This window comes from Varroa jacobsoni, unplaced genomic scaffold, assembly GCF_002532875.2.
Source record: "Varroa jacobsoni isolate VJ856 unplaced genomic scaffold, vjacob_1.0 scaffold_470, whole genome shotgun sequence".
NCBI classification, from domain to species: Eukaryota; Metazoa; Arthropoda; class Arachnida; order Mesostigmata; family Varroidae; genus Varroa; species Varroa jacobsoni.
In genome coordinates this window covers 1-25,678 of record NW_019213372.1, presented here as the reverse complement: position 1 = coordinate 25,678, position 25,678 = coordinate 1, and the positions used below count along the sequence as shown (strand labels likewise).

Here is a 25,678-nt window from a genome sequence, read left to right as displayed (position 1 = left end):
GCCAGCCAGCCAGCCATTGTTTGAAGAAAAACGCGCTATCTTTCAGGGAACTAATACAACGACCAATCAGTATGATGCATAATAAACTTATAGAAAACGTCTTTTAACCTAATCGAAATATTTTAGCGCTGACTCATCCTCGCAGTCGAACGTTATTTTCGTAAAACAACGAATGGTGGGTACGAGCATGTAGAGTCGCACTTGTAATAAAATAAAAAAAAAGGGTAAACATAATATACGACAAGCAGTATTTATAATTAAATTTATAAATTTTATTTTTTCTTGTCCTGTAACATTTTTTTTTTATTAGATAAGAATTTATTTTAAGAATAGATACGATTGAATTTGTGACGTTAGCAGATATTATAATCATTCCTATTTATTCTTAAATGTACGTACTTTCTCTATAATCGCTAAATTCGTTTGCCAAGCAAGATCAACTGTACCCCAAACTAGATACCGTCTTGATATAACAGTACGCAGAGCGTCTCAATGATTTATAATAATGCTTTTCGGTGAGGACTCTAGATTTCTGTCGCTGCCCTATTACGGCCGGCTGCTGGCGCGTCCTGCTGTTAAGGAATTGTTGGGTGAATTACGCGAATGATGTCACCCGATCTAGATCTGCCCAGTCCTCTATACTACGATTACGACCAAGCACACTAATCTCTCTAGGTCAACCTTATAGCCTCACAACCAGTGGCTGATTTACGTTCCCTCCGAAACCGGAGTCAACGGAGATGACAGCAATGATGGCGACGAATGAAAGGGAACGAAGTAAACTCACAAACAAGACAACCGGCATTACCTCAAGCTAAGCGCTGAGGGAGAAGGTCTGGCATTGAACGCAGACGGCCTAGGCTTTCCTTGCCGATCAAACGTGCCATCAGGTAAAAAGGTCCTTTGCTTTCAGAGTTCTTCACACGGGCTACCCTGTCACGTGTACACGTGCTGTAGGCTCATTGCTGTAACAAGTTTTCGCTTTCCTTTTCTGCGTGGATAGGAACCATTTTATAGACAAAACTTCTTTCACCATCAGGGTAGCAGATCATCATGAGATTGAGTCTTATGACTGGTACTACATAATCAAATACAAACTACTGCGCTGAAGAGACGCTATGTGTAGTAGTGGGGTGTGCAACAGCCGATAAAGGCGGTAATGTTACCTTCGGGTGCCGCCGAACGGTATTCGGCAGCTGAAAAATCTAAATGAGATTCAAAACTAGACCCTTCACCGAATCCCTGATATAACTGTCGTCTATTCACTAGTGATGGCACTGCGTGGCCGTCTCCGATCGGTTCATCTGAGATGTCACATCAGGCGCCAGCGGAGATATCCCGTTTCGAAAAAAAAAACAACCTTTCTTTCTTTTTGAGATTGCTATTCTGTGATAACTTCCGCTCGATCTGGCATATATATACAGTGGCATCGCCGGACGATACCGACGACGTGAGTGTTATTGGGCAAACGCTATGCCCGTTTCGTATTTTTGCTGAGTATTTTTCGTGGTTATGGTCCCCTTGAAGAGGAAAATCGACGATCTTTTTCTGGCAAATGATCCTGACCTGTCACTCCATAGCCAAAAGAGATAACGAGCGGAATAGACAGGGTGAGAAGCCGCGTTTATTATAAACGTCATGAAATACGCTACCTCCTGTGGGTTAGTTAGCATAACTTGGCATGCGTCGTGCACGCACGCCACTCATCGGACACTGATCTCTCTTTTACTCTTGTTCCATCGCACATTATCCGGCTTATGCTTGTTCTGACGATGCAAGATGGTCTCCAATCTGCCCAGATTTGCAGTTTTACTTTTCTCTTCAAGGAAACATACGTCACCAAAGACCGATTCTATATCAGAAGACAACACCTAATCATATAATAATATAATTGTGTTGGTATGCCACGATATGCAGAGATATTAAAGCTTCTCGACCCGTGGGGGCATTTATATATAGACACAGCCACAGGTGCCTGCCCTGTGTAGCATTAAGCGAACATAGAGCACGCAAGGTTAACATAAATTTCAATCGATAAGTCTGTTATATATAATCCCTAATAGGGCGGTTTTACGACTAGAAAACGAAATAAATAGACTTTGTAAATATAAATAGACGGAATAGATGGTACTTTTTGTGTACCTATGTTAGCCTTGAAAATTATAGTACGTAAAAATCGTAATCCAACACAAGAGTTGTTTCCGTTTTGCTGTCGGTTTAAAAAGGTAGGAAGGCAAAAACCTTTGGTTATTGCCCTTCATAGGATTCAACATTCCAGACCACACCCGAGCAACCCGATAAACGGGACGCAGCTCATCACAATCAGTAGACCGAGGCAGATCGCGCTCGACCCATCTAGTTGTCCCAGTTCACTACTATTACTTATTACCAGTCTTCTCTCACATCAGTGAATCCGGTTCCATAGGTTCCTATCCGAAAAACCTATAGGTGAACTAGGTAGAACCGCGGTCACCACGGCAACCGCCAGCAGCAACAAAAGTGGCTGACGGAAAAGTTAAAAATGATTGACAATCGTAAAAATCGAACAGTTCTAAGAAAAGGCACAGTCGAGCCATTGGGGTAGATGGGAGACAGCGACGCAAAGACTAACTGCCTGAGCGAGAAGTTTGCGCCCACACAGCATGTGTTTATACTCAGTGGATTTTCTCAGCTATTACAGCGGTCGGAAGGCAGCGAGCGACCACCAAACTAAAGCAGTTGCGGCGGCTTTTCATATACCGCCAGCATGAGCACTGTTGTCGTTTCAACCGAAGATTTTCGTTATTAAACGAAAGGTGAGAAATCTGGTTGGAAGAATGCCCCCCCCCCCCCGTCAGACAGCTATCGATTTCATTCGTTCGCAGATTTTCTATGATGGGTGGGAGTTGACGCGGTTGTCATGTATATAGATCAGAGAAACAGCGTCGCGATGCCGACAAAAATAGACTACGCAGATTTTACTTCGGTGTTTGATATTTTTCGTCTTCTTCTTCTGTCGGAGAGAGAGAGAGAGAGAGAGAGAGAGAGAGCGAGAGCGAGATGTCATAAGCAAAAGCGGAAGTACAGGAACGAAAAATCAGTTGCTATCACGGAGCAGCCAAAAATTATCTTCGAGCTGAATTGTCTAAGCGGGGTAGGTCTTCCTGGATTTAACAGACCTGTGAATCGGCATGACAAGCATACAAGCAGCTATCATTAACGTTAATAATAATAACTGCTATCTAACTTTAAACGAAGTTTTGGGGTTTTCTTCAAGTCGACAAGCGAACTTTTATTCTGAAAACGGCCATGATTCAGTTTATATACTACCTCTGATATAAGCATAGGAATTCGTCAGGTTATTGGGCCTCATTATGTTAAGGCTTAGAACAGGACTTTGATCCGCGTTGTGAAAGATAAAACCTATTAGATAATCAAAAGGTATTCATGTTCTGTCCGTAAACACACGATTTCATTTTACTTAAATGCTCACATAGTCTTTTTGGCACTCAATTTCAAAACGATGTATTTAGCAGTCATAATACATGATACCTAAACAAAGAACGACTAACAGATTTTCTACCTGAGCTTAAATATCTCATAAATCTTTCGCTAGATAAAGCTATAATTAGGCGATCTATTCGGATCTAACGTTTCATCTTTAAATTCCTAAGGCCAGCTTTAAGAAGATTCAGGGCTTTCCAGGATCTAGCATTAAAATCGTATGGCATAAAATGCGGCCAACGCAATTAGGCTTACCATGGCACCGTAAAGACATATATAAGTAATTTTCTGGAAGACTCAATATTTGGGAGCGTCGGACACAATAGGCCAGCCAAAATGTACGACAACGATGAATCGGTGCGACGAGTAGCAACGGCCTCTGAATTTATTGTCACGCACAGTTTACTACATATTTAATGTGTTCCAGACATATAATTTCGGTATTGGACAATGTAAATTTAAGTTTGTTCTCGAACACTGTGTAGGACGCTTGAAAGTAATGCCTGCGAACGTGTATAAGACACAGTTAACGGTGCCGTATTTATAACCGTACATAAGCCTTTTTCTTTGTTCGATTGATATCGATGTATGAAAAACGTACACGATCGCATCATCGCCTAACCTCCTACTGCAGTAATAATTGTAGGAGCGGCTCGGAACGGCCAGTGTTGTCTGACGTTCCTTCGACTATTCAGCTTTTACGAGAAAGCGCCGCCGGTGGTGGATACGTTAATCACACTTCCGTGGCGTGTTTCGATCGGCTGAGGTAAAGCGACTACCTCTACCGTCTTATGCTTGCCAGTGCCTCATTTCGACACGTTACTTGGTCCAGCATTCAGGATCTCTTCGTTCGTACAGCGTATTTCTCATTTTGGCACCACTTGACGTACAGCATAGACTCCATCCTTAACCGCGGAGACGGTAGTATTGCTGTACGCTTGGCTACAGCTACTGACAGGCGATGCCATTTTAAAACCTCTTGTAAAGTCCGAAAGGACTAAGAGGAGTCCAGGCCAAATAAACACTGGAAGAAAACGGCGAAGGATAGAAGCAATAAGTAGATACAGGTAGAAGAAGAAAAAAGCAAAAAAAAAAACAACCACAGCAGCGGCAACAACCACAGAACTCCTCCAGACAACAACAGCAGTTTGAGGCAGCACCGGCTGAAACAACAATATTAGCAACAATGGCGGCAACTGCGGTGATCGTAATGTTCTGCAGACGCAGGCCCATAATGCACAGTCTATGTGCCAGTGTGGACGTCACAGCGTGCGTGCGTGCGCGCGCTATATTTTAAATGAGTTGAGTGAGAAGAGCAGAGCGGTGTGTATCTTTAATGGTGTACATCTTTTACGCCGTGTGATACACTGATGTGGGAGCTCCTGATTATGATTATCATTCGCTGGGTAGCGACAATAACGCCAGTGCCGCAGCAGTGCAACGACCAACATGATCGAATATAGTGGCCGTCGAAGCATCAATGCGAAGGACTAGAACTTGCAGAAAAAAAATGAGCGACTCCTTGACAATGGATCGGATGGGGCGAATGAAGGTGGATGGGTGCCACAATTCTACACTTCGCAAGCTAAACTGGTTGGTGTTAAGCTGGTGATCGTTAAGCGGTCTCTGCGAGGCGATCTGCCCATATCGCATCTGCGATCGCCGACCCAGCTATTGCGGCGGTGTGGCTGGCAATGGCGGTGAAGTGCTTTATATCGCTACGCGGCGTCGGTCGGAAAACTGCCGCAGACATGACGACGCTAAGGCACTTCGTTGTGTTGTCCACCCACTGACACTAATAGACATAGTTGCCGCCGCCGCCGCCGCCGCTGATGCCGGCCAACAGATACCGTCGATGAAATAAACGTTGATGTTAAAAAAAGGACCCAGCTGATCAAGTGCCGTCTGAAAAAATACGAAAAAGTAAGACAGCAAACGGGACGCTCAATGGTCCTACCTCTGAATAGCTTTGTCGCGGTCGTACGGAACTGCTTACGGAACATTTTACTTGCCGTGACGCTTGTCGATATGGCTGCTGAAAGATGTTCTGTTTGCTAACCTCTTCTGTGTGACTGTCCAACAGCCAAAATAATGGAAACGAGTCAGAAGCGACGAACCCGCAAATGGAGAAATGGTCGAGTGCAGCAATATCGGACGACACTCCGTGTCACAATTCTTCCATTTTTGAATATAGAACACTGACGAGCTAGTCAAAGTTAGAAACTTTGTGCCTTCAGATATAGAACTTTATGGATTGCAAATACAACTGTTGTTCAAGCTTCGTTATTTTCTATTGGATCGTTTTACTTGTAAGTTGGATCCAAACTAAGGTGGCAAAATTTATATCGAGATTAGAGAATACATGGAGGTACTTATTATTACTGTGAAACTTACTTATGATTACTGTGAAAAATACTTCAGTGATGAATACTGTATATACAATAAGTATATAATAAGTAGTAAGAAGAGAGAACAAGATATATAATCATATAACGACAACATTAAAATGGCAACCTTCTGCTATTTTACGTTCCAAAGTTAATATTTCGGGTTAAATCGCGCTGTTGGGCTTCGAATCTGCTATATATTTACATAAGCCGAGCTCTGGCTATAAAGCGTATTGACCCAGATGCATGTAAAGCGCCCTCTTTCTGAGTCTACATTCGGTCTAGTAGCCTACAAGTCCGGCAGATTCGCTGTTTCTCTCCGTAAAACATTGCCTCGTCTTTTTAAACTGAACCTTTCGCTGAAACTTCGTACAGGAACAAGCTTTTGAAGTCCTTGATTAGTATTACTTCAAAAACAGCCAGGAGAAGTTTTGCTAACTTACTTGTAATTTATCCAACAGCTGCGTAACTACATTAGCAGCTATTGTCCTTAAACTCTGTTTTTCTATTTTCAATAAATTTTTGCCATTGTTTACGTATCATCGCTGTTGTTATAGGTCGACGCTGAGATTCGAACTAACGGGGGTTCGGTGCTAGCTTTTTTTTGTGGATAACTGTTATGGCAACTAATTCAGAACGATGAATATTAAGTAGTTCGAGCACGCCGGCTAATGGGACATCTCGTAGAGGAAATTGATGGTCTTCGTCATCGGAAGCCGAAAAGCAGAACAGAGACACGTACTTGAAAATATTTTCAAATACGTAGTACGTATTTATATAAGGATATTTTCCGCTGGACATGTGCACCATTTTCGAGAGCCCATCATGGAGATGCTTCTGCTACCGGGTGCATCTAGCAATTACTCGTAATTCGCTGAGCATCCGGAAGTGACATGGGATGTTGCACGGGTGCAAATGATGGCCCTGTCGACATACTGTTCGCCTCAAAGTGAGATCTTTATCAAAATGCGCGAAGTGTTGCCGGGCACAGTTCACTTGAACTCAGCGGAAATGGCTACCCGTTTATCGTGACCATACATTTGATCCTTATATTCGTTGTGAAGGTCATGTTAAGGCGTTCAAGCCCGAATGTCCAACATGATTTCACATGTATAGACAGACATGTATGAAAAATCTCTCTGGCAAAGCTTGATCTGTTTGAAGAATTATGCGACTGAAGACACGAATAGAAATTCGTTCGTGATGAAGTGAACTGAAGCACCTAGGAAAGGTTATATAAACCTTTTGTGATGCACTCTAAAAAGCTTCCTGTCATCGATTTAATAGGAGATGCCCCGTACGACTTCGAATTCGTACTCTTTCTGAGAAAATCATTGTCGTCCTTCCGCCATTACTGCTTAAACAAAGCCAGCTGTAAAGACCTATTTTGAGAATTACTGAGTTGCTAAATGCCTAGATCAATCTCCAGTATTTCACAGTGGTAATCCTTCTCTAGACTATAACGTCCGTCTGGCAATAGATGCGGTAGTTCCAGAGCTCACCACCGAGTTGTTCACTGTCCTACGACAATGTGCGAATTCAGAGTTAATCTGATCAAATGCACTGAAGGCGATCATTTTTTTTCTGGGGTACGCTACTTTTTTTTGTGAATCGCGAACTCACGATGAAAATTCAAGCGCCGCACTATGAGGCTATCGGACCACCCTGATAACTGTGACCGCGGCTGAAAGCTCTGGCCGAAAAGCAAACACTTCTCCCATGCACCGTATGGTCTCTAATCACCCCCGAATGAAGCCGAGGAAGAGTGGCACGCAACGCTGGGCGTGTAACTTTCAGGTGATTGACGAGAATCCCCCTAAAGTTTCAAGCTGACTGAAGTTGAATACCGAATTAAATAGGTCCGTGTTGAAACAAACAGTTAACAGATGGTGCCGTCGTTTAATCTGCATATGAGGTAGTGATAATTTCGTCCTCTGTAAACTAGATATGACTGCGTTTTGTAAGCTCCTTTAACGTGCGCTAGCTCGTGGTTGTTCTTACTAGCTTCATAAATGTTTCAATACTTCAAATAGTTTATCATTTTAGATCCTTATAGATGATAGGACCTGTTAGCACAGCCTTTGTAAGCATCTTCAACAGCACAACTAAGCCACTGTAGGCAACTTCACATACTGAATCGCATTTGTAGTCAAATTTAGCATTATCCTAAATATCTGAAAACTTGTAGGTCTAATTCAGTGATTCAGATAGGATTCGAACATATACGATATTAAAAGCTTCTATAAAAAATCTATGTTCAGCTTAATTTGTTGAACTACCTTTAAAGAATGCCAAATAGGATAACACGAAGGCTAAGCCTAACAACGAAATCGGTGTTTGCTCATATAATGGCATTTTCAATGCCTAGTCCATGTCGCTCTACATCAGTAGTCCACGAGAACAGCTTCACTTCCGTCTACCTTCGTAATGTTATTATTAAGCAAGCTTGCATATACCTATCATACTTTTTTAAATTATATTACAAAATTAGTGATTCAGGGCCAAGTGGTCTCCTAGGAACGAGTATCCTTTCAGCTAGCTTGTATGCGCCTTGTATCATGGTCGCATAAGGAGCTAGATTAAAGTTCTTTTTGGGGGCAAAAACGTAGTACTTAATTGTTTTTTCATTTAGTTTGTTCTAATTAGAAACAAAAACTGGGCCTTACAGTCAGCACTGTTTGTGTTATATGCGTATCGTTTCTGGAGGCATTGAGATTTCTAGATCGTCGCTTGTTCCCTTTCTAAACGTTCAACATCTTCCGGATACGCCCAAAACTCATCGCACAGATGTCACAGCATTAGGGTGTAGCCTGGATGCGATAAGTCTTCAAAGAAGCTATTGAGAAGCTAGGCAGGGTTTATAACCTCTGTTGAAATCCCCTTTTTTCCCGAGTTCTTTTTCTAAAATCGTCTTTTTACAGAGATAGACAAGTGCTCCAACCCTGTGCGTATTCTAGGTTCTCAGCCTGTGTGGTTCATGCGTATCCGGACATGTTGGTAGTATGACATCGCAGCAATAGAGTTCTCGGAGTAGCTGTTGGTGCATGTTAACGTATATATCTATGGATGAGCACGTCGAAAGAGAATAGGAAACAGGCCTGAATCAGAAGGCAAGTTAAACAGTGTGCGAAAAATCAATCTAATAAGGACAGAGAAGTGGTAAGCGTAGCAGTTGTGCTAATCGCCTTAACCGTAGTAAAAGTAGTCGCTATTTGCGTTTTTGAAACAACGACGATCACGCCTTAGAAAAGCTGCACGAAGCGGGAAAAGGAAGCTCGCAAGAACAACGCTCGCGATACAAAGATGAATACGAAAATGGATATATAAAAAAAAGAGGGAAAAATAAGAGGACTCTTGCAGGCAGCTAGAAGACGAGAGACTATATATACAGAGAACGTGTGAATGTTTTCATCTTCCTGCATTGCGCTTAGAATGGCCGGCTTGTCCCATTGAAGCCTCTGCTATTCGCGCTATCCGTCGATTAGCGGCGACGCCAGTTCGACGCTGTAAGAAAAAGCGAGCGTGCCTTCAAAAGCCGGGCCACCACCCCACCTCCCATAGATCGTCTCTCGCATTTGCTCTAGTGTATAAAACACTACAATCGCCTCTAAGTTCCCAGTCCCACAGGCGAACGAATAAAGGAATAGAAAGTACTACATCGTCCGAAATTTCAATAGCACCATAATATAATTTGTTCAGCTATGCATTCAGACATTGCCGTGTGTATAATGCGGAATCCAAGTGAATCTCTCAAACAATATTAAAAAAAAACAAATACAGAACAAGGGACTTCATTGCAAACCTTCCACTAGAACGATCCACACCTTCAGGCCGTACCAATACAAAAGCTGGGTTAACGCTTGAGTTCTGAGATGCTCTTACACAACCTATCATCTACTTGGCCAACTGTGAGAAATCGAGTATGGCAACCGCCCGCTGTGTCCATCGATCTACAAAATCAAATCGTTGAGATGTTTGGAAGTCTGTATATGAGTTACATTTCATATAAATACTATAGTTTTACTGCATTGCTAGGCTACATGGGCCACCGGCGGTCGAGAATGAGAGAGGCCTGCATGGCCTTAGGTTACGTAATGGTACTACGAGACCAGCGTTTGAATGCAGCAAAGAGTCCCCCTTTTTTCTGGCTGGGTCGTTCGGATAGTGACTGTTGACAGAATAGCAGCAGCAGCAGCAGCAGCAGCAGCAGCAGCAGCAGCAACAACAACAACAACACTCGTTCATCGACGAAGTTTCTTTTGGAATTTAATAGCTTTTCATAAGTTCGCCAGGCAGTCGCGTAGTCATTCTAGTGGTAACAAGAGCGGCGGTGGCAACACATGGATGCATAGGTTCTCTGCTGACTTGCATAGGCTCGTGCTGGCTGATGCGCGCACGCGTATGCCATGGCAAAGCTCGAATAGGTGAATGAATGTGGGCCTATTGTGCGTTGACTCCGTCGGCTTCAGCACAGTAGCTGCGACACTAGCAGGCCTTATTAATTTTAGGCATTTAATGCGAGCGCCTTCGAGACTCCTCCTGTTCATTACATTCCTTCGTTCAAGGCTGCCCGTCGGACCTGCCCGTCGTCCAACCTCTTAACAAAGCAGTCATCCTTTTCTAGGCAGAGAGATAATGCTTTCTCAATACGACCATTAGCGAGAATAAAAATATTGAATAAAATAGACATATCACTTAAAAATGGAGTCTGTTAGCTTTGCTCATACGTAACTATCCATAGATAAATATACGTCTATTGCATACATTATGGGCCTTGATGTTCTGGTTTTGTTAATTATAAAGAATTAGTCGATACTAAATAAAGGCGTCACAAGGCAATATTTTTAAATGTGTGGGTGTGCTTGTAGAGTCTAATTACTACTTGGAGAATAACTGGGATGTATAAGATAAAGAAAGTAGGTGTAGTTGTCCTTTTACGGTTATTTGAACTATTTGACCTACGAGCATGTTCTACACATGTACATGTACGCAAAGAACTCGAACCTGTCGCTTATCCGTTAAGCTCTACAATATAATAATAAGGCATTGAAGAGTCCGAGGGTATTTGAAGCGATGAATGGCTTTCTTTATGTACATTCTATGTGGCGCGTTACCTACACGTGTGAATACTTGCGCGTAGAAACAACCTTGTAGGGAACCTAACGGCGTAATCTGACGAGGTGGATGGAGCTCAGCATAAAGGCAGTGTAGTATGAAGGGTGTCATCAATTTCCAGTGATTATTCGTTACCACGTTCGTTATCTTCTAGACAAGAGTATGTAACTATGGGCAGGAGGGAACAAAGTAAATTTCATTTCCCGTTTATGTAGATGTTATTTGGACTGCAACGATGCCCATCAGGTACAGAGAAGTCCCTCGTGCAACAAGCACGATGTATGAGCCAGAATCATGCGGATGAATGATTGGTCCTCTCGAACAACATGTCTATCTAAAAATTATTTGGAGTATCACACCTCATATGTATAATACTTTTTCATTATGCAATGGTCGTAATTCTATACGTTATATAATATTATCGTTTCATATATTTCAAAAATATATGGTTCACATAGTTTAAAAAAAAAAGTGACTCTGTATGTTTGGGTATACTTTTTTTTAATAGAACATAGGTATAATAAACTGTCAAAAATATACTAGACTAGGTCGCATTTCTGGGGGATTCGTAGTTAAACCTTTAATTGCCGCTTACAACTAACCTAACACCATATGTTGTAATTATAAGAGATAATGAAAGGCGGCGGCGAAAAGCTAAACAGACTATCTACTCCCTTAACGCAAGGTTCATCGCCTCATTAAAGGTGGATAAACTTAAGTCGAACGAACCTCTAGGATAGCCTAAAATTTCCTATGCGAGACTATGCAGCATTTCCGGCTCTAGCGATCTTTGTGGGTAATCATGTAAGTAATGTTGAATAACATTAGGGCTGCACCCAGAGAGGAAGTGTTTCAGATCTGGAAAAGGGGAAGTTTGATTTAGATTTTGTCAGCCCTGATAATAACTTAGTCCTAATAATACCAAATCATAAAAATTGAAGGGCACTGACCGTGTAATTATTAACACTTACAGTCTCTTGAAAAAATTTTCATAGAGCAACAGAAACTTAAACTGTTACATCTGTACCGACCGTGTCATTAATGTTGTGATCTTTCTTGAGTCTCTGTCATCGAAGATGAGATGCTCAAATGTTCTTCGTCCCTGTTGAGTGATGATAGCACCAAACGAAGATGAAAATACCTAAGGTTGGAAACAAATGCTTACTTCTCAGAAGAATGCCAGCTCCTGACGGCTGTGATTCCAGCCGAAGCGCCTGTTCGTGCATGCGGCCACGCGTTACCCGAAGAGTCGAGCCGTCGACGCCCTTTACGGTCAATCTGAGGATTATTCCTGCATGTAGAAATCTATTGTTAGAGATAAGAGAGGCGGAGACTAGATTGATGCTGAATTGTCACTTATTCGGTGAATGATGTTACGCTACTAAGCAGATATGGTGAAGAACGGGTTCGGCCTTTAGGAAAAACAGTGAAAGACATAAAAGATAATAGGCCTAGTTTCTTTTGGTCGTTTTTTAGAAACACTTACAAACTGTACTACGAGAGCAATAGAAAAATATGTTAATTAAACGTTTTTTGGAATGATATGGCAACCTATTGGACATGGAGAAGCGATTGCTTTGGTTTCAAAAGAGCTTAGGTAAAATTAAGAGTATTCCATCTGTTTCGCTATCGGACGATAAAACTTTAACGGTTATTCGATCAAGATCCTACGTTGTTATATTATCAAAACGTAGTTAACACATGTATTCTTTCCATATGTTTAAGGACTAGATAACTTGAAATAGCTAAATCGGCCATTAAAGACTAAAGGGTCATGTCTTTTCTTCCGCTCACACTCATAGGCATTCAAATGAGCTCGTTATTTCACCAAATCAGTATACGCCACAAATCAATTAGTTCCACATATTGCCAGCCGACAGAACATGACTTCTGCAAAAGGTCCTAAGAAAATAGCCAGATATCATGATCCGAAATCTGATTCAAGATTGTGGTAAAGAGACAACGACAATCTCAGAGTTAGGGTCGCCCCGCGTGCCTTTTCCTCTGTCTTTGAAGGGTCAGTCGGTCGTAGCTAATCGGAAACTCGTCTTCCAGACATCCAAACAAGAGCCAGACTGAGACGAACTAACAACTATAACAACGGAAGACGAGTACCCTACTCTATCTTCGTCACTGCAGCCGAAACGTGTCAGGCCAGAAGGCAAGCCGATAGAGAACTAGCTTAATCGGGAAAATCGAAACTGGGCTCGTTAATCGCTTTCTGGACCACTTCGGTCGGTTCGGATCAGTCTCCTATCCGAAAACTAGCCAATGTGCTCGGCCATGCCCCAGGCGCTCACTCCAATCGAAATCGTATATCTTTGTGTGCCGTTCTAACAGCCGTTCTATACCGAATTCTGTTACCGTTACATCTATATTTGTAAACATATTCATATTCAAGAGAGCGATTTTACTCAGGTTTAAACCAGAGACTCGATCTGGGACTTTGAAGCTGAAGCCTACCGGAACCTCGTTTTCAATAATATGCATATATGTCCCTTGAAATAATTCATTTCTGCGGGTTTTTAATAATTAACAAACTGAGATACTCATATAGCTTCGCGTCTTACTTCTAAGGTACAACGGTTAATAAGATACGAAGTTTTAGTGATATTTTTGCCATGACTAGCACAGATTTTAGTTTGTTTAGGGTGATACTGACGATGGATTTGGCTGTGGGCTGCCTCTGTGGTCTGTATTTCAATGTGTTACATAGTACGTACATTTTTTTAGATCAACTAACAACTGGTATACTATCGAAGAAACAGCTAATTAAAAATTTGATATTAACTAAGCTATACTAGTGAGTTTTATTTACATTAATTTCAATAAATAATAATATAATAAATAAAATAAAATTAGCAGCTCATCTGAGACGTATGCCGGTCAGAAATTTGGTGCGATGTGCATGAATGGTTCATCCGATAAAATCGGGACTATTTAAGGTAAATATTTAGTTTTTATTTAAAGATGATAAAATTAAAAACAGCCCTCTTTCTACCACAATTTTCCCGTTTACATTCTCAAAATAAATCAAAAAGCAGACTGCATTTTACAAAAGTTACTATATTTTTTGTTATATATTGTGTGAGCATTCTTAGTGCTAGAAAAACTGCTGCACTTTAAGCGTGTTTAAATGATTTACTCGAGAGGGAAATTGGGGCAGATCATCTATCTCAAAGTGTATACATATATGTGTGTACATCTACGTAAAGCTAAAAGACAATGTACTACATGTCATCGCTGTTAATAACATGCCGCGTGTGGTTACCTTTGAAAACCTTTTCTGGGTACATTGGGCGCATTATCATAGCACGGGCGCAGGTGACAATAACATCGTCAACGGGTGCATCAGAATCCGGATATCACAATCATGGATGATGATTGATTATGACTAATTCTTTATACTACGATTATTGATAGCGAGGATTTTAGCACAAACTACAATGCAATCAGATGGACTTTTGGCCATTTGTCGACAATGCTAGATGTCCTGGATATGCAGGTACTTGAGCCATTAAGAGGCCGGCTTTGCAACGTTGAGAAAACATTACAGGATATATGGTAGAAAAATCATGATCCTTGACCTAGCTTGGTGGCTTCCCCAGTCACTTGTCCAATCATTTCTTAAAATTCAAACATTTCTCATTTATTTTTGTTAAATAGTTGACTTCGTCTCAAAAAATAATTAATGTTCTGTTTAGATTCACTTCAGACATGTATAAACCCATCCTGTGACCTTGTATGGGTAAACGATATAGGTGTCTTTAATTGACATTCGTTCAATACATTGCCGTGAGCCTGTTTTAGGAAAAGAGGGACAAAGTAGGGTAGTATTTGACGAATACGCCGCTCTAACTTACTTTCTCGCTATTGCCAGCAGTTGCGTTGAGTAACCCATTCGTAACAAATATTGCCCAATTGGAGCGGGAATACAGACAAGGAAAATCAACCCGTTTGAAAATATTTAGCTTCTCGAAGAGGGGTACAATTTTTTCGAAATCGAAAACGCTATATATGACGCACTCCTTTGATATCTGTCAATCATGTTACCTTCAAAATATTCCCTTTTAGCGTCGTTGTAGGCACAGGACAAAGGAACACGAGGAGACTGCAACACGAGTAAGCGTCGTTTTAAACATAGCGTCGTCCAAACGACATTTGCGTGTCGCTTACAGCTTCCGCGTCTACGAACAATAGCAATAACAGTGCGATCATCATCCCGATCAGTCTTAAGTAATTAGTTCTACGTCAGGAAATCTAGAGCTTTACTCGTCTCGCGTGGGCTCTACGGCCGCATAGCTTGCGGTAATATTACTAGACACGGGACGATTCAGAATATTATTAAATTACATAAGATAGTCACATGACCGACCAGCTTAATCACCGCAACGAAATCAACTATACAACAGCAGAAACCCTGAACGTTACAGAGAGGCATTATGATAACAACGTACGAGATTAATCCGAGAAACATGCGACATCTGTTACTCTAACGTACGTCAAAAAATAGACATGATAGATAAATAGTACCTATACAATATAACGTTTTTTTTTGGATGTTGACTAGGCCTCGTCTAGCGATATCCAGCTTCGGTCGTTTCTACCTCCGCCGCTAGTTGCCACCGTCGAAGGGGTAGTTGTCGAAGGAGGCGGATAACCTGTAGTTTAGGAAATTTGTCACACTGGTTACGTTGTGTACTTCTTTTCTTGATGAACCCCTTTCTCACACGTTAACATGACAGTGAGTTATATCATTCAATGTGGGAGCGACTAGGTAGGCAATTAGGTCATTTAAATTGTTTGCTTTAGCTCGACGACCGTACGTCGCTCTTAAGCAGTTCTCTAACGCATCGACCCCGACCCCCCCCCCCGCTACAAAAAAATACGATGTATAGATACAGCTGAGCATCATTGTATCTCGAGAATCGAGGAGATGATTAGTAGACGTAATGACGCTAGCGTTCTATGGCGATTATGTCAAATTTACATACGCGACAATCGATGCATACAGAAGTAATAAAAATCAGGCTTTAGAGAGTAGGACGCTATAGAAAGGCGTTAACGATACGAGCAATGGCGGTAGTAGAACAGGTAACAACAGGACCGGCCGCGATGTGTGGCCATTTTGTATGGCGCTCACCAGATGAATACTGAATATCGATGCTCATGGCTACACCTAGTAATGTCGACATCAGAGTAATGCTATCGTGACCATTCGAGCCGTGTTCTTGTATCTACCGATTCACTTGAAAGATCACCGACAAAAGAACTATATTTAGGGGCCGAGGAGGATAAAACTATTCGCGCCATATTTTTTTTAGGCGCGATGAACCTCAGTCAATCGTCGATTCAAGTTAACGGCAACAGGTTACCAACGGTGGAAACTGCAAGCTCGGCGTCAATGCGATCCTATCCGCTTCCTCTATCTTGTGCTGTTTTTTCTCTACTGCGGCCGCTGATCAAGTTTCTGTTCTGATAGCCTGGGCCGCATAACGTACTGCGACGACAGTACGTAAAGTCTACCATCGTAAAGTACCAATATTCTGTGATGTTAGCTGTTCTATATAGCCGGTCTAAAAAATTCTTAGATACGCCTCGGTAGTTGTAACAGATTTGTGTCGTCGAGCTTTTTAGGTCTCCCGAGAACGGTGAATTATCTTCAGTGCCGGAAGCAGAGGGCGTCGGCAGTGACTATATAATACATAATTCGAGTAGTACACTCCGCGCGCACAGGTTGCCGAATATGCGTCCACTTCTGACTTTTTCAGTCTTGGCTTTAATAAATTTTTCCTTCTTCTGTACGTAACCCACAAATGCTATGCAGAAATGCGCAAAATGGATGACCACACTAACAAATAATGTCAAGGTAAATTAAGTTTACATAAAAACGTTACCATTTTTGTAAGAGGAGGAAAAATGTAACTAAGAATAATTCTAATTCATATTTCGCAGAATAATGCGAATCTAGAGGACACATTAACTTAAACGTAGAAACGTTATTGTTGGAACTGTGAGCAAACGCGTTCACTTCCTCAGACATTCTTCCAGCTCAATCATTCAACAGTTTCAGCCGATAAGCACACATGATTCCCACTCTGAAGAATGCATATGTACACTACATTGTGTACAAGTACTAACTTTACCTCATGAACATATGTCCGCGTTCAAATAAGTAGTACTTACCTATTTTGATTCAGTGTTCACACCTGATTATACTAATCCTTCGAAATCGTCGTTTTGTTAACCGAGAGATTAAGACGCGGCGTATCTCATTGAAGTGCTTCGTCTACGTAATTATCCTGAGCTTATTGTCCGTTCTATCATTATTGTCTTGAAGGCGGTGTGACTTCACGTCACAATGTGATATGTAGTATCGAATGTTTCGTGACATCACTATAATATAGAAACACCGCCTTTAGCCTTGTCGCCTTCGTTAAACAGGAGAACGATCACGATGACGGTTGTATAGGCGCTCACACAGGAAATGTTTAAGATTGGGGGCATTTTTACTGGGTTTAGCTTGTATTGCCAGTTGGCCTAGTTATTTGAATGTCGCGCCTCATCAGTTGACCAGTTACGCCACTTCTGGCCAGAGCCAAAAATCTTCTTAACGTTAGCTACCGATGCAGATTTTTCGATTGTATGTCGACAGCAAAAAGGCATTTTTTGTAGAGTACGTCCCTTTGCGATGTGTCGTCATCGTCAATGATCATAAGGCCGTGTTCAGTTGCCGGTAGCCTGCGTGATTCAAACTGTGGTGAAGTGTTTTTGCCTACTATGTTCTTTGATGCGTTTTCGTACGTTGAAAAAGAAGTCTCTGATCTTCATTCTAGTTCCCGACGTCAGCAGCGGATACTAAAGGTAATAAAAACTGCCTACTAAAAATCATGAGAAACAGATAAGGGAATTCATCGTTGTGGAAATGTATCACATATTCTCAACGTTGTTTGTGAAAATTTACTGAAGTGATTCATGCAAACTCATTAAACCCAAGAGGAAAGGTACGCTGTCGTCTAAATTTCGTGTCGAATCATATTAAATTTATTTACTTCTACACGTTTGTGAAAAACATAATCTTGAATGGGATAATTGCTGGCGACCGACACTTTAAACGTACCCTATCTAAACACAAGTGATTGCTATTTCGCCGTGCTCGTGTCACCGGGTATCTTTTCCTATAGTACAACTGTTTCTCTTTGCTTTTCGACAATAGGGTGTTACTATCACAGCCCACCCTACGCCCGATAATGCGGTATCACATCAACCATGTTATATACGTCTATAGCCACAATTTCCTTTATTGTACGGATTGTTCTGATGATTCAGAGGAGACTCGAATGACACAATTGTCAAAAAGCTGCAGTCCTTGTTTTGTTCCTATCGTTTTAACGACGGCCTGTGCTTGAACTATCAACGGGAGCACACCAGCCAATGGGTAGCGAATAGTCTATATCATTGTTAGGTATCGAGTCACAAACGTAATGATAATTCCTGAACTTGACTTCTAAGGATATTCTTGGTAAGATATATATCTACTAATGGTGACGTACACAACTCGATATTCTCAGAAGAATTGAATGGAGGTCACGCCTAAGTAAACTGAAAGGAACGAAGGGTACTGTAAGCAGCACAACGGCGAAAAACAGTTAGCTTTCATGGTTGATGTTACTATAATCTGCCGCCTGCCCACAACAGCAAAATAGACCTGCATTTACAGGGTCGCCAAAAACAGATACGACGATCGTACACAGGCAGATACTGACATATCAACAACTCTCATATATGAATGATATATATAAACACGTGTATGTGTCTTAGTTGGTGGGAGTGGCAAGTACATTAACACAGAAAATTAATGTAGATTTGCCTTAGGTAGAAGGAAAACATGAAGGCCTGGCAGAAATAAGTATAGGGACTCGTTAATTAGGAGTTTTACGCCCAGTACCTAAGTCGTTAGGCGCTGTTCTACACAATGCGTCAAGTAGGTGCACATTGAAGGATCATAACTTTTACTGGACAACGTTTTTAAATATTACGATAACGACGACATTGGACGGTAATGCCATAATATCTCGTGTTGTATCGTTCAGTCAGAATTTTAACTTTCTAGAAGTTGACTGTAGTTAACTTGTGCATATTGTTGATTGATTTTGGCCATGTTTGAAGGGTTGAAGGCGATTCGAAGAACAATCAGTCCGTACGATACGAGAAGCGGTTGTAAGCGACCCCGTCTTCTTAACTATCTGACTGTTAGGCGCTTCGGTGCATTCTAGATCAGACTGTTCTTTTTACCGTCTATTATGAGTGACGCTTTCAATGCTGATTATCATAGCATAGGACAGCTTCAATGAAATTTATCAACTATAACGAAACCAAGACGCGGGAAGTCCGAGAACGTTAGAGCGTCCTAACATTAGGGCGAACACGAATCCAGTAGCCGCTGTAGCTGTGCCGGTGAATTGAATTACGATAAATGTTGGTAGGCAGGAGAAGCTCATGCCTGCAGAAAATAACCTCAAAATTGATACGTAGGTTGCCATCCAGAGATACTGCATTGAAGCGCTTGCAGTGTGTTCATTTAGACCAAAACAATATTTCGGTCATGTGCTTGAGAGGAACGTCTGTGACCCCCCAGACCCTACTAAAACAAGAGGACAAATACCAGCTGAGCTATTATATGTCGGTTAGCGTTCATGTAACACTACACGGTCGAAAGGCAATCAATATGGTCCATATGTGAAATTTCCCACATAATCTCTAACGTGGTTCTTCTTGTGGCTCTTCTCCTATAGACAACCAACGTCTGTTCCCTTTCCTTAACGGAAAATCGCTTTGCCTGACTGTGCACACGTTCGTGGACGTCGGTTGAGGGAGTAAAACAAAGAGGCCGAGCATTTCGTCAACAACCGCCAAAACAAACAGTCTGTTGTCCTTTTTCGAAATAATAACAATAATAGCGTATAGAGTGAATCCATGTGGGGCAGGCGTTTTACATCCGACACAGAAGGCACACACGTCGAAGGTCTTTACAGGCATTCTAGAAAAATGTATATCGATACGTATGGGTGAAAAACAGGAATGCGTATCTCGCTAGTTGGGCACCTACGCCAGTATTCGAGAGCTCAGACTGTATCAGCATGGGTACGTTTTCAAAATGACGGGTCAGAGCTTAAACCTGAAATCTGCTCTGGCGGATGATGTAATAATACAACGTACACAGTACAATTTTATGCTGCCTATAGCTCTGTACGAATAGCTGCCCTACGACTGGCATATGTAATGGAAAAAAACGTGTGCGTTAAAGTAGATATCAATGCACAGAATTAGAAAGTGCGATAAAAGCAATGCAGTCATCTGAATTCTATATGCGTGAATTGTAATGTTTTATAGTGGAAACGCGGTTATTTCTATCCTACTACACACCTGCTAAAACTTTGATAAAAGTAAAAAAAAAAAAAGATAAATCACCCGCTAAATACCCATTATGTTGTTAGATAAAAAAAAAGTGCCCATCGTAATTTACTGATATTTCGACCTAAGTACGTGAATCACCAGGCAATGATATCACAGCAAACCCATCACGCGGCTGCTAGTAATATAATATCTCTTTCTGACATGTGGTTTGGGTGTAGATACAGGGACTTAAATACAGATCGTAAAAACATCCGTAAACAACAAGAACGATAACTAACGGTGACGATATGGGCTTGAACTCATTTGTTGACCGAAGCAGACGTCGCCGTCATGCTTCGAAGGTTCATTAATGAGTATATTTGCCTTTTGCTGTTGCTCGGCAGACGAGAAGATCCAGTGGATTGGAAGCTGAGTGGTGGCTGGCGTGGTCACTGTGTCCGCCGACGTTTCATTAGAATTTCTATATCGTGTATCTCAAAGACGTAGCAAATGTGGTACTATGTATGATTTGTATATGTGTGCTTGTGCTAAATTCTAACTTAGTTCGTATCCATATTTCCGTTTCTATGGACGATGTGGTTGTGTGCAATTTTCGCCTGCCCCGCACGACTACGGTTGTAATAGGCCGGCAATATTTCTACCTCCACAATTGCCTGTCATCTAACTCAGTGTTTTATTGCTATTAATGTATGTTTGTTACTAAGGGCCGTCACAGCAGCGGCAGAGGTGGGACAGCTGCTAGGATCGACAGAAAACGACAGTAGACGCAGTAAGAGCAGCGGTCAGGCATTTGCTCTCATTCGTTAATCGTCTCTGAATCGAATGATATCGGTGCCTTAAGCTGAATTGTTTTCAATGAATCATAGCGTTACCGAGACCATATTGCTATGAAAAGCCACAGGAAGAGGCGGAGGCAAATAAAATCAACCCTTAAATACTCTCTACTATTGAAGTGTATATAACACTCGAACAAAAAAACAGCGATAGGCAGGAGCTTCAAGGAACCCTAATGTCCACCCTTGTAACTGGCTGCGTGTTGGCCTCGTAATTCTACATATGGAACTAGGTTAGAACTAGAATATAACACTGTATAAGCTGTTTGCCCCGATTGCAGATGCTTTTTTTTTTAGAAAAAAAAATATACTATTTTATTTGTTTCTAGTCAACGTGTATTAGAAACGTAAAGTAATTAAGAAGCTTCGATGTCTGGCTTAGGTTAAGTTATGGCCTTAAATAGGACATGCTAACATATAATATACGTGCATAACGGGAAAAACCCACTGAATTCAATTACCATTTTAACTAGTAATTTTGATTCATTATCTTGCTACACTAAAAGTTGGTAAAATGTGGGTATTATGTCTAGTACGCGGAAATGCTTAAGTATCTACTTCAATTTGTTAGTTATCTTGTGAACATTTGGCCGCGGAAAAATAAAACCACTTTTACTCATTTGACGTTAGGCCCTTCAATATGATGAAGTTCTTACTATATCTACTTATATACATTGATATATAAGTAATCAAAGATTTCATTAGGTACAAATTGGGTAGACGGCTCATTTACATCTTTTCGTTATTGGATTCGTTCGTTTAGATATAGACGGCTGAAATTGTGTTTGCTCCGTTTTAGGTCCACTCTAGTTAGCGGCCAGAATCGTATCACCGAACCTTCAGCCTATCTCCCTTCGACATCGAAAGTGGCAGCTATGTAAGCGAACTCTCTGAGTAGATGATCTGTTCTTTCGAAACTCTTAGCTTGCCTTACGTGTCTTTTCTCTCTCTCTCTCTCTCTCCCCGGCCTTTTTGTTAGCTTTTTCTCACTGTCTTGCCTTCACTCCTGCACGTTTATCTCGCCAGTAGGGATGCCATTTCCCCCTTGGATATCGTCCCATTCCTTTCAACTGGGAAGTCTAAATCCTTAGTTCGCTCGTAGCGGGCTCCATCGGGGCTGTTCCGCCCCGTTTCTCGGTTTGGTCCTCCATTGCCGATGATGACATCTCCGGTAGTGAGGCTGACTGGCATCGTTCTGCTCTGTTTTTTTGCTGATCATCCTCCCATCATCACCCGGAGCCGAAGCCTCGACGAAAGCCAGCTTACCACCATCGCCGGCAGCGCTGTTAGTTGTCCGCGTCATCTCCTTTCCTTAGTCGTCCTCGTTGGTGTCCTTTGCAATCACGTCGACTGCTTATCGCCGAGTTGCCCTGTCGCTTGGGCGCTTTCCGCCGAATGCTGCTGCTGCCGCCGCCCCTGCCATCCTGTCCTAACTATCTATTTGGCTTCCAGTAGCCGGCACCCGCCACCCACACGTTCGCCACTGTCCGTTGCCACTATTTCGTCCTTTTTGCACATACCAACCTAACTCTTTCTCCCGAACCCTAACTCCCTTCGGCTTCGCCAGTTTCCTCATCGAGCAGCGTCCTCTGTTCTCCTTATGCCTTTCACCACTTCTGTATCTATCTACTTCAATCGTTCGTCCCTACCATTCATTTTATCTTTTCTTCGTCCCAGCCCCAGCCCACAGAGCTTTTTCTGTTAGATGTGCGTTGGGCCAATCAGCGTCTACCAGAATCATCATGTCCCTTGGGGTGTGGGACGATGTCATAATTTCTATCATCTAGCCTGCCCTCTACCCGTTTTTGGTAGATTTCCCTTTTTCTGCAACCTTCAGGCGTCCTTCTACTGCCTACACCGTGTAGAAAAGGAGGATGTAGACGGCGCTCGCAAGCGAAAGCCGCAGACATGTCTTTGTTACTATTCCTCGTAGCCTTTAAATACAAACTTTCTGACGTTGCTGGCGAGAGTAGACATGATAAAACAAGAGACAATGAGAGCAGGTGTCAGAGGTCTCTTTGACGATAATCAGACATGTTGGAGCATGGCACATATTAATTTTGACAGCAGATAACACGTTGTCCTAGGTTCTAAGAAACCTCTCTGATGTCACGCGTTCTAGTTCTAAAGCATCTCCACTTTGAATTCTTTCACCGTTAAAGTTTATCAGGTAAAAGTTGACTGTGTTTCGAAATTACTTAACAGCTACATCGTTCATTGCCGATCTTCGAATGAATACCGTTATTTAGAACCATATTAAAAATGTAGAGATAATGAGCTTTTTATTCGCCACAGTTACCGAAATACTAGCGCATTTTCTAGCTTCTCGAAAATGTGCAGCTTACACTAAACGCGTTACTAAGGCCTGAACTCCCCGGTTTATATAACACATCATGGCCTAAGACAAAGATTATTATCTCTCGTCGAGAAATCTCTTAGTATTAACATATTTCGCAATGAATCGCTTATTTCTGGCCCTTTCAGGACCTACTCAAGTACCAAGCGTTACATATATCGTCCATAATTATGTTCTTCCAAATGGCTCTGCTGCCTGTGATAAACCTACGAGCAGTCACAACATTTCCACTAATTATTGAATCTTAAAAGTAGCAAAATATGAAGGTTCAACCACTAGCGACACACTTACACGGCCGAATGCAGAAACGTTTGCAACACTTAAGCAAAAATTATTATATTACTGAGAAACCTTTATAAGGAACCTGGCAAACTTTCCTTCTATGACTAATCGATTATACTTATCATGCATTAGAAGATAGCGCAAACAAAGAACGTTTACTTAGTTGTCTTCAATAGGCACTCATAGCCAAGACCGACTTGTGAACTTACAATTGGTTATAGTGATGTTGGTGATGATGGGTCTGTCTTTTTTTCTAAGTAATAGAATTTTCTATGAAAGCAAGCGAGTGGACCAACTGATGTCGACGAGCCCCTGTGTTTGCCCTCTGGTCGGCTTTCCCTGAACTTTCGCTTCGCCCACTACAGTTCCATTGCAGCGAGAACATAACAACAGTGCAACGGCTTTCCTTCGACTGCAATGCCCTGTTCTTTTGCAGTCACTCACCACCCCCCAGTGTCCCGAACCGAGTGAGCAACGTAATATAGCTCCTGCGTGCTGCTCTGGTAGTCGAGGAATTAACTGCAACGGCCTCCAGCTAACTCAGATGCCGGATGCCCTGAGAGGGGTGGCTGGGCATTCCCCTATTTCGACTACAATACGTCGGCCACCAACAAAGCGGTTCCTTTCGTTGGCTCGTCCCGCCAGTCTTTTGTATACCCCTCTTCCCCACCAGGCCCCTTAGCCCTAGAAAAGGCTCCGTTGTCTCGGTTGCTGCCACTGTGAGCTACTTCCATTTGCCTTAGAAAGCCACCCAAGAACTCGCTACCAATTCCACCTCCTGGAGTTGCCCCTTGCCTTGCCCGTCTGTCGGTCCTTGTGGTCAAATAAAGTCCAGCCCGTCGTAGAGATCAACAAATTGCAAAAGCTCTCTCAGCTCCTCGTGCAATTTGACAGCAGATGGACAGATCCTTTGAATTTGATCCTGGTGCTGTAACTAAGGGTTCAGGTAAAGGCAGAGGATGAATCACGTTACGCCGCGCTTAGTGTTAATGCCAAGTCTGCAGGATATTATTCGTTGGTCCTGGAGCACTTATCACTACCATAACAGTATGTATTTATCGAGACGCTTTTGCTTTTCCCAGAACAAGGTATAAGCGATTTCTTGTCATGGGTCTATCTTTTTCTTTGTCTCTTAGACGCCAGCTTTCAATTAGCGGCCTATTATTTAGTTTTCAATCCTTGTACCAAATGAATTAGAGAATCCTATCTGTGTTGATAAAAAAAAAACACGGAACAATAACAATTATGAGGCACTTCTTAAACCTAAGTTGAGCAAATCTATTTGTCTTTGGATTTAAGTGTAAAATCCTTTTGCGTTCGCTTGTCCCACGAAGGACCAAATATGCGTGAAAAAAAAGTATGTCACAGCGGCTTGTATGCAGTTACATTGAGTGATCACGATTAAATCGTTGCTTTCAATATTACATGCGATTCGCCTCACCAAAAAGACTGGCCCTATATTATTATGGGATTATATTCAACTTATAAAAAAAAGAATCAGCTTGCTAAGTTTATTATCTATACAGAAAGTACAGCTTTATGTAGAAATCTTGTATAAACCTATATCACGGTTATAATGGTTTCACTAAGGCTCTTTCTTGCTGCAGGTATGTGAGGAATTGTACAAATACAGCTGATATTATCCTATAAGTGTTCATCGACATTTTTGTAGTCAGAAACAAAAATAATTTTTCTTTAGTCGGACGCCTGTAGAGCATACCTAGGCGTCCAATTTGACGTTCGGTAGTCTAACTTGACCCCTATACGATAGTACAGCTTTTTTTATGATACGCATATATATATAC

At 41.9% G+C, this 25,678-nt stretch overlaps 2 long non-coding RNA genes across 2 annotated transcripts in view; one reads left to right on the top strand and one right to left on the bottom strand.

Annotated features, from left to right (window-relative positions):
• The window catches only part of LOC111260732 (uncharacterized), a 17,338-nt gene extending 4,899 nt beyond the window's left edge, over positions 1-12,439 (top strand). The window contains exon 2 of the long non-coding RNA XR_002680515.2: positions 12,047-12,439. This is a non-coding gene — a long non-coding RNA (uncharacterized LOC111260732). The remainder of the gene's footprint in view (positions 1-12,046) is intronic.
• LOC111260731 (uncharacterized) overlaps positions 1-13,008 on the bottom strand; it is a 35,034-nt gene extending 22,026 nt beyond the window's left edge. The window contains exon 1 of the long non-coding RNA XR_002680510.2: positions 12,151-13,008. This is a non-coding gene — a long non-coding RNA (uncharacterized LOC111260731). The remainder of the gene's footprint in view (positions 1-12,150) is intronic.
• Positions 13,009-25,678: the final 12,670 nt, after the last annotated feature.